The sequence below is a fragment of the Glycine max genome, chromosome 9 (genome assembly GCF_000004515.6).
Source record: "Glycine max cultivar Williams 82 chromosome 9, Glycine_max_v4.0, whole genome shotgun sequence".
Classification (NCBI taxonomy): domain Eukaryota; kingdom Viridiplantae; phylum Streptophyta; class Magnoliopsida; order Fabales; family Fabaceae; genus Glycine; species Glycine max.
This window is the reverse complement of record NC_038245.2, coordinates 27,852,008-27,862,238: the sequence shown is the minus strand read 5'-3', so window position 1 is coordinate 27,862,238 and position 10,231 is coordinate 27,852,008. Positions and strand designations below refer to the sequence as shown.

The window sequence follows — 10,231 nt, the reverse complement described above, 5'->3', positions numbered from 1 at the left end:
TACTCGGAATATTTTCTCAATTTCCCTTATCCAATTTTGAGCACCATCAAGATTGTATCCTCCATTGAAAGCAGGAGGATTGTTTCGTTGGAAGCGATCCAACCCTTGGTACTCAACAACTCCAACAGCTTCTCCTCTATTTGGATTCCCTATAGCCTAAGCTAAGGCTTGGAGAGCATCAGCTATTGCACGATCATTCCATCCAGCCATCACTCCCTATATACACCAGGAAATGAGATATGGAAAGAATACACACAAGAGAAAGAGCAACACAAAAATCACAAGCATCATAAGTCCTTACTTGGTTACTTTTGAGAGTTGATGCCTCGAGAAAGTATTCCTCTAAACTAATCCCCTCTCGAGACATTAACACTCACTTTCCATCATTTTTATTTCCTGATCGCTTGCCATATCATCCCATTGCACTTCACAAATTATGCAAATGGCCAGTTAGATAACTCATGACACGACATTGAAACTCATGGTATAGAAGACATCAGGAAACCAAACATGTTATGACTACAACAATCAAATTTCTATAACACATGGAAACACAACAAAGTGAATAAGTTCCAATTGCAAACAACAGACATCAAGCATTCAACAAGGCAACCACAAAATACATAGAAAAACATAGCAGACTCACAACTCACTGGCCGAAAAGGTTCGATCAGCTCTAGTACCACTAATGTAACGACCCGCCTCGTCGCTACAATATCACCATTCTAATCCCCGAGAATTTCAATTTTTAAATGAAAACTCCCTTAATTTACTTTTGAAAAATAAAAGTAATTTTTGTCTCGACATACATTCACCAAACAACACACCATTACTTAAGTGAATATACATACATACATACATACATACATATATATATATATATATATATATATATATATATATATATATATATATTAATAGTAACTCAGTACACATCATACACATGATGGAAATTAAACTTGTTCATACATATAATTAAATCTGTGATTTACATCTTTAGTTCAACAAAAGAATCATGAACCAACTATGGAGGAGTTGATTAACAAAACACAACTATCTCCCAAAATAATTCCAACGTCATCACATCGGCTCGGCGGCTCCACATCAGAATCTCACTTCCTCCACCCTACTGTTGTCATTCTGCTCCCGCAAACAAGGTTCGCAATCATCACTGGTATCAACCACATGATACAAAATTGCAAGGGTGAATTCATTATAAAAAGAACTAATGCAAAATTCAAATAACCACAATTAGTAAGAAAACATAGGAAAATATCATGAGCTTACAAAACATTCATTAATCAACATACACTCAACAAATATTCATCACCCGTACATAATTCCAATCAATTATGCTCAGAATGATGCATGCACCTGACCTCAACTCTGAGATGCAATGTGGTATCATCCCCAAGGAAATAGCCTAAGCGTGTCCACGCGACACTCTCACTTAGGAAAACTAGGAAATAAGTGTTGAGGCCACCCTGTCGTGCATAGGCAACTCCCCCACCCCCCACCACGGTGATCAGCCTGAGTCACAAGGGAGTTCCAAACTGAGTGACACATTGCCTAGTACAAGTATTCCTCCTCAGAAGGAACTACAAGTACTTACTGGCAAAGTTTATACTATTTCTATGTCATATGAGGTATGAAACAAGGGCACCATCAAGTACAATGACCATGGATGAATTAAAGATCCTAAGCCATCCCCTCAGAGATGCTTAAACTCTTTAACCACTCTATTTTCCCCCATCAAGGACATCTAACAATGTCAATGCACCCCCCATGAACATACACAACATACAACGTATGAACGTGGGCACCATCAAGTATACTGACCATGGATGAATTAAAGATCCTAAGCCATCCCCTCATAGATGCTTAAACTCTTTAACCACTCTATTTTCCCCACCAGGGACATCCGACAAGGTCAATGCACCCCCCCTCACGAACATACACAACATCCAACGTATGAAACATGGGCACCATCAAGTACACTGACCATGGATGAATTAAAGATCCTAAGCCATCCCCTCAAAGATGCTTAAACTCTTTAACCAGTTATAAGATCCTAAGCCATACACAACGTGCATCATCTCAATACAGTTCCAACATCATCAACATTTCATTTCAATATCACTCTCATCTTAATGACATTATCAACAACAACCACATCATTTCATATTAACATATTCATCAATAATAACATCAATTCATGTTGACATGATCATCATTACAACGTCATCTCAAATCAATATCACCACATATCAATTAAATTTATCAATAGCAACATCAACAGTAAGTCGCATTCCGCATATACATATATCTTTAATGCCTGAGATTCACACTCCCCAGGTCTTCAAACAACACGAGTCTAATCAAGACAATAATATTATTCATCAACAATAAATATATCGCATCCCATTCGTCAAAAACATTGTTTTATAAAAAAAATCCGCATGCAACAGGGACAGGCATATGTTCCCATAGTTAGGTTCCCTGACCCCAACTATGGTATCAAAATAATAGATTATAATAAACTCCCCTAACCTATCGTGAGCTCTCCGTCAGTTCCTCTTTGGGTCACTCAAAGGTCTCTCCCGTTCACGCTTGTCAGTCCAAACGTAAGTCTCTATATGCCAAATTAAAGGAAATTTAACATGGATTTCAAAAACAAAGTAATGACAAACATTCAAAGTCAAATACCCCTGTCAAAACATAAAGGGATGAGGGGTGTTTCAGATTCAACTAAAAGAAAACATCATTTTGAAATTCCGATCACGCGAGTGTGATCGGGGTTCAATGAAGGTCACGAAAACAACACCCATTTCATAAAAATATAACTTTTGAAATGTCTCATTCTCTAGGGTTTTTCAAAGGAAGAATAAAAATACCCTATTGCACTACCCAACACACAAGGGACACTAAGAGAAACTCAAACTAACTAGGAGAAGGGTTTAGAAATCAAGATTACCTCGGAGAAGCTATGAAATGGAGGATTGAGGGATTTTCTCCACCGAATCCTTTAGGAGGATTCTGAGGATTCTGCTCCGATTAAAGTGTTCCTCTTGGTGTAGGGGTTCAATGGCAAGCAACGACGCTCGCGACGGCCACCGGTGGTCGTGGGTGGTGGAAAAATGAGGTTTTAGGGTTTGGGTGGATTTTTGGAGAAGAGGAGAGTGAAAATAGTGTTTTTCACGCTGAGGAACATATTTATAACCTGCAGGTCTCGCTTAGCGTGCCTCTGCTCGCTCAGCGTAATTCCCTCTCTGGTTGGAATGGCGCTTAGTGCGCCATTCTCGCTTAGCGAGAGACCAGAGGTTTTGATTTTCAAAATCCCAACGGTTCAACTGTAGAAAAAATGTCTTAGGAAGCTCCAGAAAGAATTTTAAGGTGATCCAACGGTTAACGAATCCGGGATCACAATTTTACTGAACTAGGTTTAGGTGAAATCTAAAATCTCATAATTTCAACTTAGCTCAACAAAACTTCACATAATTCAACATCCACATCAAGAAATTCACACATGACTAATTCAAGCCATACCTCAACTCATTCAAGTCAACCATATAGTCAAATAACACAATAAATGCAATTAAACATCGATTTATAACTTGTAATATTTCAGGGCATTACAGGCTAAGTATGAGCTCAGTTATCTTTGTACAAATTAGATTCAGGTTTCATTATTTTGGGCCTTGTATTTAGGGCTCCATAGCATGGGGAGGATACCCTAGTAATGTAGGATTTTTTAGCCCTTGTATTTTAGGGCACCTGGACTAGTTTTTGTATTTGGGGTAGTTTTGTAATTTCACATGCATGAAATGCACTATTTGATGTGTGTGTTGGGAGATAAATTTAATTAAATTGGAAGAAGTTTAATCCAATTAAATTTTGGACCATCTTAAGGGAGAGGGGAGCATTTACTTGCTACACCTCATTGTCACATCATATAGTCACACTTTGTGCATGTCCTTCATGCTTTACATGTCTCATGACACCTAAGCACACTTAGTGGAGAATCTTAGACTTAATTTTGAATTAGTGGGCTTAACCGTAGCTCAAATTTACCAATCATAATTAGTGAAATTTTGGCTCCCCAAATTCAAGTGAAATTTGAATAGAAATTCAAATTTCTCTCCAATTTGGTGTGACACTTAGGCTATAAATAAAGACCATGTATGTGCATTTTTTCAAGTTTGATCATTTAAGAATTACACTTCAAAGTTCATACCTCAATTGAGGTACAAAATTTCGTGCTCCTTCTCTCTTTCTCCCTCCACTCATCTTCTCCTACCTTCAAGCTCTTATCCATGGCTTCCTATGGTGGTGAGCCTGTTCTTGACTCATCTTCTCCTTGTAGTGGCATCTCCAATCATCTTTCTTCCTTCTCCATTCTGCTGCCATTGATCTTCAAGAAGCAAAGGACTCCATTGATGAAGAAGATCCAAGGCCTACAAGCTCCACATGGAGCTAAATCACTAGTGAGTGGTAACGGTTGCTGAGTCCTCTCAAAATAAACTAGGATTCCAACAATTCTACAATATAGGAATAACCTAGGTCGATTTAGAGACCCAATCCAATTTGGATTCAACTTCAATGCACTCATAAATCAAACAGTTTGCAGACAATTGAAACGCAAAAACAAAATCATAGAATGTGATAGGATTCTAAAATAGATTTAAGAAGCATCAATCCAATTCACCAAATCCAAGCAATTTGAATTGTCATAGTTTGCTACAAATGATGATTCTGTTATGAAAGTTCAATCAATCTAATTAGAGGTAATTCAATCGAACTAATCCCTAATTACATTGAGATCACAAATAAGATTGAAGTATCATCCAATTTAATCTTTAATTAGGATTTGAATTAGGAAATTAATCAATAACCTAATTCATTTTCAATCCTAAACACATTTAGAATCAAGAATAAGAAAATAGAATTCGAGAACAGGATGACCATTCACAACAAATTTTGAAATACTTAACCAAAACTCAAATTCCTTATTGCTTAAACTGGATCCTTGGATTGATTAATGTGGAAGCAATGCCTTCCAAGATTATTTTGATGATGCCAAAGAATCAAGAGTTAAGCAAGTCCCAAAGAATCAGGAGTCAAAAAGCTTCAAGAATCAAGTTTCAAAGAATCAAATTCAAGAATAATCAGGTTTCAAGATTCAATGAAGTTTCAAGAATCAAGATTCAAGAATAATCAAGATCAAGATTCAAGAATCAAGAGAAGACTCAATCAAGATAAGTACTAAAAATGTTTTTCAAAACTAATGGAAGCTTGCTTGTGGGGCTCCTATGGAGGCTGGATCTTTGAGCTTCAATTAGGTCCTTTAATGGTGATTTTCCACCATGGAGATGTAGCGGAAGACAAAGGAGAAGAGGTGAGAGGAGGCGCCATCCACTAAGGAATAAGCCATGGAAGAAGGAGCATCACCACCAAGATGAGCCTTGGATAAGAAGCTTTTAGAGGATGTTTCAATGGAGGAAAAGAAAGAGGGAGAGAAAGAGAGAAGGGGGAGCACGAAATTGAAGGAAGAAAAAGGGAGAGAAGTTGAACTTTGAGTTGTGTCTCACAAGACTCTCATTCATCAAAGTTACAACAAGTGTTACACATGCTTTTATTTATAGACTAGGCAGCTTCCTTGAGAAGCTTTCTTAAGAAAACATCCTTGAGAAGCTTCTTTGAGAAAACTTCCTTGAGAAGCTAGACCTTAGCTACACACACCCATCTAAAACCTAAGCTCACCTTCTTGAGAAGCTTCCTTGAGAAGCTAGAGCTTAGCTACAAACACCAATCAAAAACTAAGCTCACCTCCTTGACAAAATACATGAAAATACAAAAAAAAGTCCCTACTACAAAGACTACTCAAAATGCCCTGAAATACAAGGCTAAAACCCTATACTACTAGAATGGTCAAAATACAAGGCCCAAAAGAAGGAAAAACCTATTCTAATATTTACAAAGAAGAGTGGATCCAACCTTGACCCATGGGCTCAAAAATCTACCCTAAGGTTCATGAGAACCCTAGGGCCTTCTTTAGTAGCTCTAGCCCAAGCCTCTTAGAGTCTTCTATCCAATACCCTTGGGGGGTAGGATTGCATCAAAAACATTAAGTAGCACAAGAATTTTTTCACAAAATCTTTTACCAAAGAGTTTTACTCTCTGGTAATCGATTACCAGAAGGTAGTAATCGATTATCAGTAGTTAGCATTGTTTTCAAAACTGATTTACAAAGCTGTAATCGATTACCAATGTTTTAAAACGTTAGATTTCAAATTTCAAGAGTCATAACTAGTGATAAAACTTTTTAAAATCATTTAAAACTTGTGTAATGGATTACACAATACTTGTAATCGATTACCAGAGTGATGTGCCATTATTTTCTCCTATTTCTTAACCCTTTTTGCACCATTTTAAGTACTGATTAATCTTAATTGTCAAATTAATTAGGTAGTTTTATTATTTGGGCCCATTCAGATAATTTGATGTTTTTAATCTAATTTCAAAAATTAATGAAGCATTGGGCTTGAATCCAGAATTGGGCTTGGGCTTGAATCCAGAATTGGGCTTGGACTTGAAGAGGGCAGACTATTTTATTCTACAAAATTTTATCTTATCTAAACTGTTAGTGCTTAGCTCTACTGAGTTTTAAAAGATTGGCTAAGATTTTGTTAAAACATAAGCACTTAGACAATGAAGGAAAGCTGGAGTTGCTGCACATGATGTCCAACGTTATGTCAAAGAATAAGATCGGGTTGCACAATGCACAAGGCAAGATGAAATGTCAAATGAAGAATTGAAGCTGCAGGATCCACGATGTCGGATACAATGTCCAGGACATCCTGCCCGAGAATACTGGAGTTGCTGTACAATGCAAGATAAAAGTCAAGTAGTGAAGCTGCAGGATCCACGATGTCGGATACGATGTCCTGACATCCGGCCCGATAATACTGGACATATAATTCTGTTATATCTTTAACAGATTATTGTGCAGTTAGCAAGAGATAAGAAGATCTATCTTTAGGAACGAATTAAAAGATAATTAAAGTTCGAATTTCAAAGTAGAAGAGTTCGTTCAGGGATTAAAGATTAAAGATAAAAACTAAAAGATCAAACTGCATCTTTTAGATCTTTAAGTGCAGATTTTCAGGAAGAATGATAGATCTCATCCAGCACAAGAAGTTGCAGCCCAGAAACGCACACTGCTATATAAACATGGAGGCTGCACGAGTTCTGTACCAAGTCCGGGATTGAAGAGTTATTTTGTGAGTTTTGGGACTTGAGTGTTTTGTGAGCCACCTTGATGTTACTCTAACATCAAGTGTTGGACCTGAGTGTGTAGAGTTGATCTCTAGTGTGTAGAGTTGATCTCTAGTGTGTAGAGTTGATCTCTAGTGTGTAGAGTTGATCTCTAGTGTGTAGAGTTGATCTCTAGTGTGTAGGGTTGATCCCTTTTGTTCAGAGACTAATCTCTGGTGTGTCTTTGACTTATTTGTAAACACGGGAGTGTGATTGAGAGGGAGTGAGCGGGGTTCTCATATCTAAGAGTGGCTCTTAGGTAGAGATTGCACGGGTAGTGGTTAGGTGAGAAGGTTGTAAACAGTGGCTGTTAGACCTTGAACTAACACTATTTTAGTGGATTTCCTCCCTGGCTTGGTAGCCCCCAGATGTAGGTGAGGTTGCACCGAACTGGGTTAACAATTCTCTTGTGTTATTTACTTGTTTAATCTGTTCATACAGTCAAAGACTATCTGCATGTTCTGAAGCGTGATGTCGTGACATCCTGTACGACATCTGTCCCCAGTATCAGAATTTCATAAACTTTATCTTATCTAGATATTATTTAGATTTGATCTCATCTAGATATTATTTCATCTAGATCTTATCTTATCTTATCTAGATTTGATTTGATTTTATTTATGGACTTGGATTTAAAACAGATTTGTAAGCTTTGGGGCTGAAAAACTATATAACAACACCAAGGTTCTAGTTTCGGTCTCTTTCTTCTCTCTCTCTGCTCTTTCTCCTTTTTTTCGTTTTTGCGATTCTAGTTCTGACTTTTCGTTTTAGCAATAAAATTGTGTTCTTCAATCTATAATTTCGTTCTCTATTGATTAATAGAAGGCCACGTCCCCAGCGTTGTTTTCTCTTGAGGATCAAGCATAGTTCTCTTTGAGGTTCTATTATTACTGTTAAATTCTGTTCAGTTTTTCGTCTTCACTAATTACTCTGAATTTGTTGCTATTAATTCATGCATGCTTACTGCTTGATTAATTGTCTCTGCGCTTAATTTATGTTCATGCTTAATGATCGTTTATGAGTAATTGGTGTATGTGTTGCTTAATCACATAATGAATGCCTTATGTTAAATTTCGCTTAGTAATTTAATTTAGGGTTGGATTAAGTGGTTGAACTGAATAAGGATGAACTCTCGTAACCTAGGATAAGAAACTTGCTTGTGAATCAAGGGGAAGAGACGTGTTTTAATTCTGATATTTTATAATTCACATCTATTCGTTGTTTAATTTACAAAAGCAAACACCCCCCCCCCCCCCAATTCGTTACTATTTTTCTACTATCTGTTATGAACATTTGGTTTATCATTGTTCGTTGGGAGACGACCTAGGATCACTTCCTAGTTACTGTATTTTAATATTTATTTGATTCGGGTACGGCCTTGATCAAATTTGGCGCCGTTGCCGGGGAGTAGTGTCCAAAGGTTCATAATAGCTAGTAATTTGTGTTTTATGTTTAGTTGTTTTATGCTTTCGTGTGTTGTGTTAGTGTTGTGTTAGTGTGGTGTTCGTGTTGCGTTAAGTGTTGTTTAGTGTCTTGCTATTTTGTTTAATGTGGTGTTTTGTTTTAGTTTTTCTGTCCAGCACTTCCCCTGTTTCAGTTTTTGTGTTTTGCTGTGAATAGTGCTTTGCGATAGATTTAGCGACCACTTTTGTTGAACTGGAGAACAGGGTAGTAGTGGAAATCCCTTAGTGACAGATTTTAGAGACCACTCTTGCTGAATTAATTGGCATTTTTTGTTTTGGTAGCTATAGTTGTTATTTTTGGCTGAATTTTTTTGTGGTCACTTCTTTTGATCCATATTTAGTGGGAAAAATAGTTGGAGCCCTTAGTTTGGTCAGATTTGAAAGTTCCAAAAAAGTAGCAAATTTGATTTTTGTCAAAACTTCAAACGACCATAACTTTTGCTCCGGTTATCAGAATCGCTATTATTATATATGTATTTGGGGTAGAAAAAAATTTCACATGCCGTGGCAGTCTGTCTTAGGCCGGCTGAGGTCTCCTTCTTCCAAAAATTGCGATTTTGTCAAAATTTTTTTATTTTCCAAGTATTATTCTCTTATTTTTCTCAACTTATCATTTTTAGCTTCTATAGTTAGACTTTAAATTTTTGTTTGAAATATTTTGTGCTATCTTCTCATCATTTTATAAGGTTACTCACAAAATTTCAAGTCATTTGGATATCATTTAATGGTAGTTGTAGTTCAAACCTACACTGTTACTTGCATAAGAAGGCATCTAGTTGTGCATGCTGAATATAGTGTATGACTAGAGGCAATCCATCTGACTTACAACCCTTTGATCCTGAGATAGATAGGATATTTCATAGATTAGTTAGACATCATTTAGTACCTTTTGAGCATCCTGAGCATTCTGTTATTGGTGATTTTGAGCATTATTGTTTTGCATATTCTGATTTTTAACATTCTGAGAACATGGCACAACCTCCACCCCGTGAGAGGACTCTAAGGGAAATGGTTGCACCTAATTTCACCTACGAAAGCTTGTGCATCCAATACCCTGATGAGGATGTCCCATATGTTCTTAATACTGGACTGATCCATTTGCTTCCAAAGTTTCATGGCCTTGCAGGTGAAGATCCGCACAAACATCTGAAAGAATTCCATATTGTCTGCTCCACCAGGAAACCCCCAGATGTCCAGGAGGATCACATATTTCTGAAGGTCTTTCCTCATTCTTTAAAGGGAGTGACAAAGGACTGGCTTTATTACCTTGTTCCACGGTCCATCGCGAGCTGGGATGACCTCAAGAGAGTATTCTAAGAAAAAATTTTCCCTTCTTCCAGGACCACGACCATCAGAAAGGATATTTCAGGCATTAGACAACTCAGTGGAGAGAGCTTATATGAATAATGGGAGAGATTTAAGAAACTATGTGCCAGTTGCCCTCACCACCAAAT

At 37.2% G+C, this 10,231-nt stretch overlaps 1 non-coding gene across 1 annotated transcript; it reads right to left on the bottom strand.

Moving 5' to 3' along the window:
• Positions 1–10,124: 10,124 nt before the first annotated feature.
• Positions 10,125–10,231, bottom strand: LOC112997969 (small nucleolar RNA R71). The gene has a single exon (XR_003263016.1). It is a non-coding gene; the product is annotated as a small nucleolar RNA R71 (small nucleolar RNA).